Genomic DNA, 15922 nt, shown 5'->3' on the forward strand with positions numbered 1-15922 from the left:
GAAACTTCCAGAAATAATAGGTAAGCTTACATATTTTTTCATTTATTTATTTAGTGTGTGAGTGTGTGTGTGTATGTATGTCTCTATATGTGCACGTATGCATATGTGTGTATATGTTTGTGTGTATGTGTGTATATGTATGTTTATGTCTGTATATGTGTGTGTAAGTGTGTATGTGTGTGTCTGTTTGAGTGTGATGTGTTTATGTGTATCTGTATATGGGTATGTATGTTTATGTGTGTGTAAATGTGAAAATGTGCATCAGAATCTGAGGATGCAGCTACTAGCCAGAAAACATCTGGGAAATGAAGAAAAATGGATACCAGTTTTCCCCCAATCTCTCCTCTCTGCTTTCAACTTATTTTAATGAAAGCACCAATTAATTTCTTTTTAGGTCTTTTTTTTCTGTCACTAAATATTACTCAGGTCATAACCTTTGACCCACATGGGGTTGGAGAGCTGGAGAGAAAAACTGTTACCTATGTTTCAGTTTACACTCTGTCCTCCATTCACTCCTGCCTCCCATGTCTATCCTCATCCCGGGGTTCTGTTCAGTTTATATCAACCAAATACTCCTCTGGGAAAATCTTGCTTGCTTCACTGTGTTCTTTGACGGTCATAGCTGCTCTTTAACTCTTATCTGAAAACTCCTTTTCTCGCCACAGATCCTCCGAGTCTCCTTCCGTGTGCATTTTACTCACGTACTAAAGTGCACTGCTAAGGGACACGTAGTTCGCCTTGTCTTACCAGAACGTCTGGCTCAGCCACAACTAAGATATTTATTCCCGGGAAGTTTCTCTACCACAGATAACCCCCATGAGACATAGCAGTATAACAGTCCTTTGCTTCCCAAAACCGGGGTGTGTTGCCAAATTCTTAAAAACTGGCTGGGTGAGCCACTGTTAGCATATGCAAATGCCATTTTAAAGAAGGAAGCAGCTTGTAAAGGAGTCCTCTCTCTCTCTCTCTCTCTCTCTCTCTCTCTCTCTCTCTCTCTCTCACTCTCTCTCTCTCTCTGTGTGTGTGTGTGTGTGTGTGTGTGTGTTCGCGCAAGCGCGAGGGCTAGAAGGTTGTTTTTAGAATTAAAGTTTCCGAGAGAGGTTATATGGTAGACCACATGTCTCAACAAATTTCTAAAAATTGAAATCATAGCAAGAATCGGTTTCAACCTCAATGAGGAAAAACTGGAACTGAACAGAGTGAGTTCTGTGCTGCAGTGTGGAGTGATGCGTTTGGAGGTAATTCTGCATCGTCTCCTTTTTTCAAGGGCACCGCCATTAGGATCAAGGAGCCCCTTTGAAGGGTTTTCATTATTTCTCTCTAAGACTGAGGGCTCACCCCCAACCCAATCCAGTTTCCCTTCTGCTCAGGCTCCACCCCCAGGACAAATGCCCCCAGGAGGCTCCAGAATTTCTTCCCCATCCCCACTTTGCATCTCTCCAGTGGATAGCATCTGTCCACCAAGTTCGTAAAGCTAATCCTGGCTTAAGGAATTGAGTTAGTTTTAAATCAATGCTCCGTTAACCGTTTCTAGGATGTGTGACCTCAGCTTCAGTTAAAGCTTAATCTCTAAGCTCTGACCTGGTGAAGCCAAAAGAAGAAACGGAAAACCCCAATCCACGGAATATTCTTGATTAAAAGAGATGCAGAAATTTAGTATATGCTAAATGCGTCCTCAAAATCATTTGAGAAGAGCTATACTGTTCTCATAAATGATACTAGAACAATAACCTAAATCATAGGAAAGGAGTGTCTACTGTGTCCTGGGCTGTGATGGGAGACTAATAGGGTCAAGCACCACTTAGCCCCTGCATGACCAAGTGGGTTACTTCTTGCCTCTTCTGTGAATGAGAACAGAAAAGGCTGTATTACTATGTAGACAGGCGGATTAATTGAGAGTATGTAGACAGGCGCACTAATTGAGACTAAGGGCAATTTCACACAGTAAGTCCAGTGAGATCATAACTGCTACTGCTTTACTCCTTCCAGCAAAATACATCCCAGATAGTCATAAATACAAGGTATAAACCAGTAAAAGTGGCTTAATGAAACATAGATGCTTTTTCCCCCTTTTTTCTTTTTGTAATCTCGTGGGCATCGTATGACCGAAAAGCAATAAAGATGAATGTTACTTTCCTGACTACACACACATTTTTAAGATTTAGTACCAACTTGAAATATATACAAATCATACAAAGAGTTATGATTCCCAGTATGCAAAAATCTGCTAAAATAAGATTTAAGGACGAACAGCTATAGAAAATATAGAAAAACATGAATATATAATTCAAGGAAAGAAGAAAAAGCACATACTAAGAAAGAAGAAGAAATTAAGAAAGTTTACTAGGAATTAATAAAAGTCGACTTCAAACAGTTTTATGGTGTGTGACTGTTATGCCAGCACTTGGGGGGCAGAGGCAGGAGGATCATTGCAAGTTTGAGGCCAGACTGATGTGCAAACGTTGCTCTACGACTGCCCATGGCTATGCAGTGAGACCTCAAAACAGTTACAGTAAACAAGGAAAGCCATAATTGTGTGTGCAAATGTCTATGCAACGTCAAATTGTCAGAGATAGAAATGCCCTAAACACCACCAATGCCGTTCACCAGTAAGTGTTCACGGCATACACACTGCTGCTCACTGAGAGTCACGGAGGGAAACCTTGTGGTCTGCTTGGCTCTTTTAACTTACAGTGTGTGTTTGACTTGATTCAGAACTCATTATAACTGTACCGTTAGGATTTTAGCCTACAGATAAGACAAACATATCAAATGCCCATTCAAAGGAACCAGAGATTTTAATTACCATGCATCCCCACAAGGGGAAACAACACATTATTTGAGGAGGTTAAGGCAGACATATGTGTTGACATGAAGGAATCTTTCAAAATACTCAGTGGAAAAGTAAGTTTCAGAGCAGCATTTGCGCTGGAGCATCTCTGCAGAAAAAGCACAGCATCTGTGCCACATAGTTGCTCAGAGCTCAGTCTTAAAGGGCCTCACTATTGGACATCATGATTGACTGCATCCACTGACGAGTGACGAAGCTAAGCGTCTCACAATGGCCTCTTCCGATGAGCAGCTTCAACACGGCTCCCCTGTTCTAGCTAAAGCTTGCTCCATGGCTGGAAGCAGTCTTCCACACTGGTCCTCTTCCTTCTGCCCAGGTGTCAGGCGAGCATTGGCCTGACAAGCCCTCTCCACTCTGCCCTGTCTCCTATAAGCACCTCGGTACACTTTTTACTGTCCTCGGTCTTCTGGTTAAACAATTCAAACTAATCCAGAAGGAAACACCCATCTACTCACACTGACAAACACAGAGCTTGAACGGAAGGAAGGAGACAGGGGATGAAGGAAAAGCTCGTTTTCTCAGACACATGGTCCTGTAAAGCATTCTTTAAAGTGTGTGTGTGTGTGTGTGTGTGTGTGTGTGTGTGTGTGTGTGTGTGTGTCTTTGCGCGCGCACCTGTGCACATGGGCCTACATGCTTGCACACTGACACTCATGTATTCATACTTGCAAAAGCAGTATGAATTCTATTATTTTTATATTTGCACCATATATGCCAGGTTGACTAGCTAACATTGTTTTCTGATTTTATTCTAACCCATGGGAACTGAGCAGATCAGCAAAAAGGTTAACAATTTTTAGGACCTGAATAAGCCTAGGGAGTGTCATTTGTTGTGTTTAAAACTTGTGAGCTCCTAGGCCCTCGGTGCAGGCACTAAAATAATACCTTCCAATTGCAAGAAGTGACCAGTGTCCTGAGTGGAAAAACATTGCGACCCTTCTGACCAATAGATGTTAAATGTGTAGGTGAGGTTAAATCAATCCAAATGATTTTAATTTAGTTCTTTAGCATGTAAGACTCTGTGTGTGTGTGTGTGTGTGTGTGTGTGTGTGTGTGTTTTCATGGTTACATGTGTAAACGTGGGGGGGCAGTGGTCAACCTTAGGTGTCGATCCTTAGGATCTGTCTACCTTGCATTTTGAGACAGGGTCTCTCATTAGGCCCAGATATTAGATGATTAGGCTGGGATGGCTGACCAGTGAGTCCCAGGGATCTATCTACCCCTTTCTACTTCCACAGTACCAGAGTTAGAAGCCACGGCCGCCATGCCTGGGTTTTTTCTTCTTTGTTTGTTTTATATCACATGGGCGTTGAAGATCAAACTCTGGGGCTCATGCTTTCTCAGCGAACACTTTACTGACTGAGCTATGTCCTCAGCACCTCCCATGTAATAGTCAAAGAAAACAGCTTATACGTCACGTCAGCCACACATATTACAAATAGGAGGTACAATTACTCGCAGTGTGATTTTAGACATCATTGAAAGACCGTACGCTCAAAAGTATGGACCAGGGGCTGACAGCAGCTAGTCGCTTGTTAGAGATCATGGAAGCCACGTGATTGCTTGTGAGGAGTGGAAAACCCAAGCCACGATTCAGGCTTGGTAGAAAAATTTGCAAATAAACCACATCCTCAGGAGATTGAACAGCACGTGGATGCTTGAGGTGCCGTATTACTGCCAGCACTTATTACATATTTATGTTTTCTAGAATACTATTGATAATTAAAGGTGAGGGTTGGTTAGTTCCCACTATCAGCAAGACACTCAGTCCAATGTAGGCTATACAATGAAATGTGCAAGTGCTCTCAGGTACTGTGCACTGGAGGTTAATGTACTGCCTGGTGCTTTGTTAACTGAGGTAAAGCAGAGGACGAGTTTTCCAGAAGCCCTATGGTGGCGAGTCTACTGCTCTACCCAGAGGCAGACGAGGATGCTGAGGGTAACAAATAGGTCAAGGGTAAGTTGCCCCGTGACACAGTTAGCCACCTATCAAGTCAGTACCTGAAACCAGGTGAGTCACTTGCTAAAGACCAACCCCTTCCCGTATACCGTAGCTTCCTCTCTTCTTGGTGTTCAGGTTAGAATGAACAGGGAGGAAAACGCCATTGCTGGTAACTTCAGACTCGGTAAAAATTTCCCACAGAACTTTATTAAACCAAACAGATTAGAAACTTTACAAGAACAGTAAAAATGTAGGAGAGGCACTTCTGAAATCTGTTTTGAAAAAAAATATAAATATATATTTTAGATCTAAAAATATACTAGTAAAGTTCCAGTACTTAACATCCTGTTATTGACAGGAAAGGCCCAGGGATCACTGGCAAGAACACAGGCCAGAAACAGGCCCGGTATGAAGAGCTAATTGGTTTTATGATGAAAACCAAATTTCAACTTGGTACAAGCATCCTAACATTCAGGAGGGCGGGGCTAGTCTTGGTACAGAGTAAGCCCTGGTGTTATATACCCCTCCCCAAACGGCATAAACCGAGTTTCAAATGATAGCCCGTTAAATAAACGCATGAGATGAACCATTTAAAATTTTACAAAATAATTAAGTCCCATCGTTACATTCAGTTTATTTTTCTTAGAAATGTGAGGTGTAATCTTATGATAAAAAAACTGAAATAGTAAAAGTATTAGCAGAAATAAGATCGCTGAAGTTTTCATTGACCAAGACTTCCCCAAATTAGGCAAAGCCCAGAAATCATGAAAGCCCGCTGGTGACTCAAGTTAAAGTTTCTGTGCAACAAGACAATCACACCAGCAGCACACGAGTAAGGAAATAGACAGCCAGACAGCGGAGTGCTGCCAGCCTCAAAAACACAGGGATGACCTGTAGCTACTACAGCCGGGCTTTAAAAGTATTCCTGGAAATAAGACAGACGCAGAAACTCAAAAACCCTGTGACTCCACACCTACGAGAGCCTTTCATCGGTTCAGTTGAAAAAGACAGAGTAGACTGAGGCAGAGAACAGGAGGGAAACAGGTGACCACTGTTTCATGCTTCAGACTTGCAGTTCTGCAAAGTGGAAAGGACCCCAAGCCAGCTTGCTGGAAAGCTGTGGACACCCTCGATGGCGCCGAGCTTTAGACGTGAGTAACTTACTGTGATTATGTGAACAGTGGTTAAGATGATCTCATCCGACGATCAAAGACAAATGAGAAGAGGCAGCATTTTGGTAGAAATCGTTGCATTATCTGCCGCCCACAGTGTATTATGATTTGAGACAGGGCAGACTTTCTACGATGCACAAAAATAAGAAAAACCCTGAGCCAGAGAGAGAGTTCAGTGACTACAGGCGCCTACTTAGGACCCACATGCTGGAAAGAGAGCACCAATTCCCCAAAGTTTCCCTTTGACCTCTACCTGCCCGCTGTGGCAACCTCCCCCCGTAAGTCAACAAATAAATGTAATCAGCTTTTTAGAGACTAAGACAAAACAACTCAATATAAGAACGAGTAACGGCGTGACCTAGCATTATAGGACATAGACGATTCGAAGATATGTAGAAATAGTAAACTGGAGTAGTAAGCAACAAAATGTAAATTAAAATGTTGTCCTGGATCTTATCCACTTACAAGTTTGAAAATACATATATTTGTGTTAGTCATGGTAAGGAGTTTCAGAACTTCACACATTGACTTGCACACTTATCTATGAAGTAGAGGTGTCAGGTAAGACTTTAGTCCTTAAAACAGCTCTCCTGGGGTTCTACTCCACAGCCATATTTACATTTGAGAGCAAAGACCAATGCAATATCTCTCCTGAGGCATTGTTGCTAATCTTTAAATATTTCTTCAAAGCACAATAGCCATCAATAAGGGAAAAGGTAAATAAACTCTATCCTGCTTTAGGTTCGCAGGAAACCCTTGATCAAATAGCTATGTACAGATAGGGAAAAAAAAAAGCTCTCCAACTTGGATCGTAGAAGGAAGTGTTACACTACAGGTAGGAAATTTACATATTTAAACATACTTGAAAAACTTGTAGCTATGTCCTTCAAATCATTATAAACAATAGTATCTTAGAGTGATATGTATCACTTAGAAGTGATGTTGGGGTGTCAAGTTGGTAAGTAGAAAAGTCATGATAGTTAAATTGCGTGGCCAATTTGACCGAGTTCAGAATCACTTAGGAGATGCACCTCTGGATGAGTCTTTCAGGGTGTCACAGAAAGGGATAACTGATGAGAGACGACCTACCTTTTCTGTGGATAATGCTATCCCAAGGGCTGCATCTCCACAGAATGGAAATGGGGGAGGGGAGAGAAGCTGAGGGCAAAGCATTCGCCTCTCTCTCCTTCCTAACTGCCAACGCAAGGTGACCAGAGGTGACCAGCTGTCTCAGGGTGGACTATAATCTCTCAAACCATGAGCCAAAAACATTTTTTCTCATGCTTCTGCTTCTCCAGCATTTGTCACAACAAAGAGAACAATAATACACTCTACTGCATGTCCACTCCAGACTGGTAACAGCTGATGAGGAAAAGCTCTCGCTGTATCCACTTCCCTGCAGTCAACAGCCAGTTGTTTGTTTTACCTCAAAGCAACCCAAATCAAATGTAATGTGAGGTAAGCAAAACCTGGGAAGCCAGAGAAGAAAGTGTGGGGGAAGGAAGATCATGAAGCCAGGGTCAGTCACAGGAAAGAAACTCTCAGGTAGGGACAAGGAAGTTTACTTTGGGGAGAGAGTTTCTTTAGAAAGATGCTAAAATGCTGTGTGCTTTGCTTCCATTTTACCTCATGCTGTTTGTTTTGTTCTTTATTCTTCCCTCTCTAAGAAAGGTTTCCTGCCCAGAGAAGAGGGCCAAAACCTACTGTTCCCATAAACGAGCATGAGAGTGCACACTGCTTTCCTTTCAGAATCTGCAAACATTCAGCCCACTTCCCACAGGCAAAGCACAAACTTTGTCAAAGGTAGAATGGTCAACAGCACTCTTTCAGAACTGTACCAGTGTGCCAGACTAAAGAAAACAAAACATCAACCCCCACTGACTTTCTGTGCACTGGAGATGGGATCCGGGGGCAGGTGATGATGGGGTGGGGGTGGGGGTATAGGAACGGGTAGACTCTGGACTGTGCAGAAGAAGCGAAGAAGACAGGGAAAGCCATCCCCAGTGAGTGTTGTGGCTCAACTCTGGACACTCAGCACCAGACCCATTCTCTCATAGCTGCCTTTGATGAAAAATTTAGACAAGAGACAGAACTGGACTCAAAAGCCCCAAAGAGACTGGTAGTGGTGCAGACCTAGCTCTTCCTAGCGGTGAAAGTAGCTGACCTTCCCAACCTGGGAGTGTTCTGAGATATCCCCAGGAGGTGTCAGATGTAGGTGTGGTTGAAAAATGGCACGGATGATTCTCAAACACAGGTCAACTGGGGAACTCCGATGACTCATACCAGGTAGTACAGAGACCAGGCAGGATCATCTACCTCAGCTCTATTCCAAAAAACCCTAGCATTGGAAGTACAGCAGAGAGGCTATGAGACGAGACTCGGAAGTGAAATCTCCACTCTGTCATCTAACTATCTGACTGCCATCCAGTCACTTTATCTTTTGGCTTTTCCTTATTGATAAAAAGGAAGCTCACAGTTCCAGGTCAAAAGTTATAGGAAACCTTATTATTATGTAAACAAGAAAACTGAAACTAAGATAAAAAAGTACCCTGACTCTGGTTCCAAGTCTGTTTACATCATGGTTTGGACCTATTGAGGCTCTTGTTTCCCTGTCCCCCCATCCCCACCCCCGCTACTCCTCCCCCTCGCCACCCCCCCCCCCGGCCTGCCACCCCTCCCCCACCCCCCGAACTCTAGCGTCTAAAAGCAGAATGCCCTGGTCTGCATCTAGCTTGCACTTTCCATTCTCACGTCCAGGTTGTCCTGAACTGGAAACAGCACTTTCACAGTGTCCTGCAGGCAGGCAGCCTGTCTGAGAGCAATCTCTGTCTCTGTGTCTCTGGTCCCTCATAGGGCAGGCAGGGTAGAAGGAAGCACAGAAGAAGAGTGTGTGGACAAGCAGCCAATCAAGAACTGTGAAAGGAATCTCTGTATCCATGCTCTGATCTCAGCATCCCACTGCTACCTAGTCTCAGAGACACTGACCGTTATGGGCTTCCTTGCCTGTTAATGGTGCCACTTCCATTCAAGCATCTTGAGAAGAGGTACCCGCTCTCTCCACCTTGTGCATCCCTCTGGTGCAGGCGCTCTCCTCTGAGTGGAGAGGGAAGCACCTATTCCCGGAGAAATGGCAGGGATGGGTGAGAGTTAAGGATTGGGAAGCAAAAGACTGAGGAAAGCCATCAACTCCCACTCCCACTGGGACTAGGAGAGAAATCAAACTGGCCCAAACTGGAATCCTAACTTAGCCAGTGTTTTCCCAACCACTGGAGTGAGAGGCCAGGAGGTGGTGAACCTCAAAGCAGGCCTGAACTTCACACTGAGAGCATCTAGTCTTTTAGAGTTGCCCATCAAGTGGGCGGCACTTGTCTGGCACACATCTTGCGGCCCCGGAGAGAGGGGAGGCAAAACCAACGCAGGGCAGAGCAGAGGCTGCGGGACACCAAAGCTCAGGGCTCGCCCCGTCTGGGGAAGCGGATGGTCAGCGCTGGGCGCATAGGTTCTATACTCACCGACCTGGCGACCTGCTCCGAGCCCGTCCGGTCCTCGGCCTCAGGGGCGCGGGTGCGGACGTCTGTCCGGGCGTGTGGAGGCGGCCCCGCGCCCCGGCTATGAATCAGCTGCGGGGCAAGTGTCCAGGGGCGGGAGTTACGGGAAGGCGCCGGGGGAGGGCCGAGGGGCCAGTACTGTTGCAATTTCCCGTCTCGCTGAGCACTTTTGGCACTCCTGGGACCCACAGGAATTTGCCTCCTGGTCCCAAAGGGGATGTAGTGGGGAACGATCGGGACCCTGCGACCGACGCGGTTCCCGGGACCGGGAGGGCCGGACCGGTGAGAAGGGAAGTGGGAGCGGCCTGGGAAGGAAAAGCTGCACCCTGAACATCCCGTTGTTCCTGGAGGGATAGGGGACCAGTTGGGACCCAGTGTCCCGTGCCAGGTGTCCTGCACGGAGCCACCTGTGATGCCTGGGAGACCCAACCCCAAGCGCTCTGTCTGAAAGTTACCCGAAATGACAAACTCTTGGGTCAAACTTGTGATCCTGTTAACTTTCAGCCTTCAGAGCAAGACAAACGTGTTAGAACAGAGGTCCATGGACCGTGCTTCTTCTGCACCACCTGGAAACGCCCTGTCTGACCACGCCTCCTGCAGACCTGAGTTCTTTGTCCAGGAAAAGTGCATTTCTTTTTATTTCCCTTAGAATGCCATCAGATCTTTATTGCCCGGGCACTTGAAAGACATTTTTGACTTCTCTTTATGGTTTTATGGTAAAATGTCCACAGCCACGTTGGCTTTGGGAACTGTCGTGAAAAGATCGCCACAAGTGTGGCAACAAGTTCCCACCGGTCACCAGACCCAGAAGCCAGGAGAACCGCCCACCTACACATTACGCCTTGCTCCAAGGCACAGTTCGGTTCACATTTGGAAATCACCTAAAAGTCACAAATGGAAGGGAACTGAGGGAAATCCTGATAGATCAGGACTTCCACAAGTCAATCTTAGAATCAGTAACTGGGTTGTTGGGAGGCCTCAAAACAATGTTAGAAACAACATTAGTTATTACAAAGCCTTACTTTCATGTCCGTGCATGTTTTTCTTCCTTCCTAATGACATTTCAGGACAGGATCTTTTTTTTTTTTTTAAAGATATTAATCCTCTCAAACCTAATACCTAATGGTGCCTCAAAGACTGGAGTGCACAGTAAATATTTGAAGAGAAGTAGGAAAAGGTACATCGAGTCTAGTAAATGAATGTGTGTTCCTTTGCCACACCTTTTATCACTTAGTTTGAATGAGTCCATTAGTGTGGCCGTGAACGGCCTCAGGAACATTGTGGAGCCAAGTTCTCACTCACTAAAAAGGCCTTTTGATTCTATTTAAGTAAGAAAATAATGTGTGGGTGGGTCAGGATCTCCTTTATGGGAACATTTGAGCGAGGGGTTTCCCTAGCAGATGCACATATTAAACAAAAGTCATCAATGTCGATAATGCTTTTGGTTTCCATGCGTGTGTGTGAAGTGTATTCTCCCTCTGATCTCCCCTTTTTTCTTCATCCACCAGTGTCCCCCAAGCCAGTTTTAATTCCACTTCAGTGCCATATATGGATGCATAAGTTTACGTATGTATGTAAAATCTAGGAACTACAAGTAAGAAAAAAATCTGGTGACATTGTCTCCCTGAAATTGGCTTGATTTGCTTAGTATTATCATCTCCGTTTGCACTCATTTTCCTATAAGTAATATGATTCTCTCTGTGAGTCAGGAAAAAGTCTGATTGCATGTGCATACATGTTTCCCTCACCCAACCCTCTACAGTTGGGCATCTGTCTTGGCTCCGTAGCTCAGCTCCTGTGAACAGTGCTGGTGCTGCAATAAACACAGAGGTACAAGGATTTCTGTGGTTGAGTTCTGTGGATAAATAGCCACTCAATTTGGGCTCCTATTAATAGTGTTGTTGAAAGAGACTCTGTCAAAATGGAGTAGTGGGGCATGCTTTTAATCCCAATACTTGAGAGACAGGCAGATCTCTGTGATCTCCAGGTCAACCTGGTCTACATAATAGTCTGTCCAAAAAAAAAAAATCATTAGTTCATTTACTTTTGTCCCATTGTAACCTCTTAAATATGTTCCTTTTTTCAACATTCTAGTTGATATACGCATTGTAATCTCAGGATTAATTGAATTAAGACAAGGTCACTGTGGATTAGCACAGTGATGGCCATGTTAATAAGAAGATGGAAATCTGGACCCAAATCCCCAGGATGAACACGGTATGCCTGGGAAGACAGACTCTGAACCTATTTTGTCTCATGCCAAAGTCAGGCAGGGCAAGGACTGCTGATACCCACCGGAAGCTGGGAGAGAGGCACGTAGGAGAATCTCTTGTGAGCCTCAGAGAAGCAACCTACACCAGTAACAGCTTGGTGCCACGCTCCTGGCCTCCAGAGATGAGGGAAGAAGTTAAATTGACTGCAGTTAAATGCTGTCAAGTTTGTGCTGCTCTAGCCACCTAGGAAACTCTATCATACATTCCATGCCGAAGGCTAGTTTTTAAAAGTGGCCTGAAAATAGCCCCAACAAAAAAGACAAAAAGCTGAAGGCTTAAATCTCCATCCTTGCTTAGCACTGATACAGCTGGACTGCAGGAATACAGATTTATTCTTCTCTTAGGGACAGGGAGGGACTCGCCTGTGTAGCCATGGCTGTAGTGGAACTCGCTTGGTAGATGAAGTTGGCCTTGAACTCAGATATCCACCTGCCTCTGAGGAGACTAAAGACATGCGTACCACCATCCCCAATTCTCATCTCTCTGTTACCTTGTCGGGCTGCTTAGTCTCATTTGTCCCCAAGAACTTGATGGGTCATAGGATCCTTCCCTCCACTGACAATTGCCTCTTCCTTCCGGGATAAGCACCTTCCTATAAGACACCAGTGGTCACTTGTGTACAAATGAGCAGGTAATACTTGTTTCCGTGTGAGTCCTTCGTCTGTACTTCAGACCAATTTGTTCCTAATTCAAAATCAGTTCAAGATGGAGGGAGAGGGCTTCCAAAAATTGTCATGTGACATCCACACGTCCATCATGACAATCATATCTGGGTATTCTCTGTCTCTCTCTCTCTCTGTCTCTCTCTCTCTGTCTCTCTCTCTGTCTCTCTCTCTCTCTCACACACACACACACACACACACACACACACACACACACACACATAACATGGAACCAGGTCACCTCTGAAGAGTCAGTGACTGCTTGGAGTGTGAGTAGTGAATGGTGTAGAGATGTGTATCAATATTCTCCCTGGCCTCGCCATTATGAGGTGCACTTGATCATCCTTGAGGGGGTCCATTACATATATCCACATGGTCACCAATGGGGGGAGGAGGAGGAGGAAAAAGAGTTGCTTGAAGTCAGAACCAGTGGTATTTGATGGAACGGATAAGCTCGTCTCCAGAGTCAATAGCTACTGTGTGCCCAGGGCCTGGAGAACTAAGGACACATTTTCCTGGCTGATGAAGAAAATTACTCAGCTATGGCCATCTGTTCCTGCTCGAAGGCTACACAGGGTATTAGACACTATGCGCATGTTACGAAATGCTTAAAACAATTTTTTTAAAAAAGAAAGAAAATGTGTCCTGGTTTTCCCTGATTACTTTGACTATTTTCTTCACATCTTTGGTTGTCATTCGCTTGTCACTGGTGTAGTAAAGGTTTAAAGAGTATTGCTTTTATTCATCCTGACTGACATTTACTGATCTTAAGTTTAATAGTTTATGTATTCTTTTAAAATCAAACTCGAGGAATTTTCAGTCAGTGCTTTTTGAGCTCACTTGTCTTTCTTGTCTCTTTCTGACACTCCCATTATACATGGGAGTTGGCTCCTTGATAAAGATTCAAGTGACCATAAAGTACCCCCTGCCCCTCTTTTACTCTGTGCTCTTCATCCTGCATAGTTTCTATTGAAATTAACTATTGTCAGTAAGTCTACTCATTTCTCCAGAACTTTATAACCCCACCCACATGAGTTTGGGCATTGAATGTGAGAAACTCATTCTGATCTTTCCTTTGGCCAGACATAGCCTTCTGTTCACAATCTGAGGCCAGCTCCTCACTCTGCTGTGCCTTTAAAGTGTCCTTATTTTACGTAAACACAATCCTTTGTGCTCTGTGTTAGGATGGTCAGTTTAATAGAGCTGTTCAGCTGTGACCAGGGGTATGTCTTTACATTTTTACCTTCTAGCTCCTTTCTCTCCTAGGTTAGCTTTCCCTCTAAAACAATGCTGTGGTCCCCAAGCCTGGAGGCAGATGGTACGTCTCAGCTCAGTGGAAGTTGATGTTGAACAGGCTGTCTGGAATCACAGAAGACCTGGAGAATCCTCTTATTTCTTGACTTAGTGTTAATCAGTTTCCTGTAACTGCAACAAAAATCTGAGATGGTCAACTTACAAAGAAAATAATCTGGATGTTTTAACTGAGTATCATCAATTGATGATGGCCGGTGTGAAAATCACATTTGGATGGGATGGTGACTAGCAAAACCTCTCATATCTGGGAAGCAAAAGTGTGAGACTGGGGAGGGAGTCCCACTCTCCCCTTCCAAGTCATGTCCCCAGTGAACGAAAGGCTTCCCATGAGGCACTTCCTTCTTCTTGATCAAAAGAAAAAAACATCTGAATTCTCTCTCTGGCCCTGGGTTGAGAAAGGACATTCTGACCTCTGTCAACATGACATATTTTATTCCTGTCTCTTAAGAGTTAATACAGCTGAGGCTGCCAATCACTCAACCAGGAGAGAACCCAGAGGGAAGCTCATTAACCCGTCAACTAGGGAATGACTTTCAACCCCTTTAGCCCACCTCAATGCAACTGCTTACAAATCCTCACTAAGCTTGCCTTCTTTTCTGAGTTCTAACTCCCAAAGGGCAAATCTTCATTTTTCTCTTTTCTCCCACATGGTCACAAGACAAGATCCTGAGCTCTGATGTGCAAGGCTCACTCTCTAAAGTCCACCCACCTACTTCCTACAGCAGCTTGCTGATCCCCATCAATGAACCTGTCTGCTTTTCTTGGATCTTAAGAGAAAAGAGTGTGACTTTTTCTCTTCTTATCCTCACCCCTTCCAGCAGTTGTAGAGAATTATAGCTTGCCTGCTCTGTGGTTTCTCTCTCAAATGCTAATAAAATGGCCCTCAAGCTTCCTTTTGAGTCTGCTTTTTTAAAATCCTTTGATTCATGAGACTATGCATCCACACACTGGAACACTAATGCCCTGTTAACAGTAACAACTTGTCTTCCTAGAAATTATTGGAGCATGAGCCTAAAGATCAAGACATAAATGTTTGAAAAAGGGCATTATTTTCTTATGAAAAGTTTTCCTGTTCTCAGAAACAAATATAAGGAGTCGTTTAGTTGACTGGTGATTTAGGCTTAGAAGCATTCATGCTTCCAAAATCACAGAGTTCACCTGCACACAGGTGCCTATCACAATAATATTGTTTATGATAGAAGCTCAAAACAGAGTCCCTGAGCTTTGGAGGTGAGGGGAGGGCCCATAGCATCCCAGCATAGACAATGCTGTGGTCCCCAAGCCTGGAGGCAGATGGTACTTCTGAGCTCAGTGGAAGTTGATGTTCAATGGGCTGTAGGGAACCACAGAAGACCTGGAGAATCCTCTGTAGCTCTTGGGCAGAGGAGGAACTATTCCAGGTCCAGAGAAAGACTCTAACACAAGAAAACAAAGCAGGCCCATTCCCTGCTGAGTGTTTGTTAAAAATAATATGAATATATGAATAAGAAACTTCCTTTACAAACAATGTTTTGATTGTATTTTTTTAAAGCCATCAATTATGTATTAAAGACTTAAACATTTTATTTACGTTTGCCTATGACCACATGGAGGGGGGTGGTGTGCTGGTACTTATGGAAGCCAGAAGAGGGCATTGGGTCCCCTGACGCTGGAGTAGGTCATGAGTTAGACCACAGAAATGGAGACTGGGAACCAAAATCAGGTCTGCTTGAAGACAGTAACACTCTGAACGGCAGAGCCATCTCTCCACCCCCAGAGACAGCAACTTTTAATTTAAGAGATTTTGTGGGCAGTTCTGTCACTGCCCGTGGAAGTCACCTCAGTCTCTCCAAAGAGGAAGTTCAAGATTCCTCTTCAAGACAGGCCATATTGAGAAACGATGCTTAATCTAGCTCAATGTGCCATCAGCCTAAAATGGTCTTATCTGAGCCTTTATCTCTGATTGGACTAAGGACTTAAGAAGGATAACATCCAGTGCAGAGTTATCCAGGGTGGATTTCACCTGCCTCTGGTGCATTCTTGGGTCCCTATTGGCTGAGAAATTGCTGGGTACCAGGTTCTTTAGCAGAGGGTTGGTGTCCTGGGCTGAGCTGATGGTGCAAAGTTCCAGTTCTGGGAGACCAAGAGCATTGAGCTCCTGGGTGGATGGAAAGGAAAGTC

General features: G+C 44.4%; 1 protein-coding gene across 10 annotated transcripts in view; it reads right to left on the reverse strand.

Moving 5' to 3' along the window:
* Positions 1–9792, reverse strand: part of Osmr (oncostatin M receptor) — a 54286-nt gene extending 44494 nt beyond the window's left edge. For 3 of the 10 annotated variants that reach the window (XM_039102195.2, XM_039102197.2, XM_039102196.2), the window contains exon 1: positions 9478–9757. The gene's annotated coding sequence lies outside the window, so the exon portion shown is untranslated. Of the gene's footprint in view, positions 1–8950; positions 9079–9477 lie in introns of all 10 variants that reach the window. The other 7 variants (XM_039102194.2, XM_039102192.2, XM_039102193.2 and 4 more) reach the window with 7 other exon arrangements.
* Between the last annotated feature and the right edge of the window lie 6130 nt (positions 9793–15922).

The sequence above is a fragment of the Rattus norvegicus genome, chromosome 2, assembly GCF_036323735.1.
Source record: "Rattus norvegicus strain BN/NHsdMcwi chromosome 2, GRCr8, whole genome shotgun sequence".
Lineage (NCBI taxonomy): Eukaryota > Metazoa > Chordata > Mammalia > Rodentia > Muridae > Rattus > Rattus norvegicus.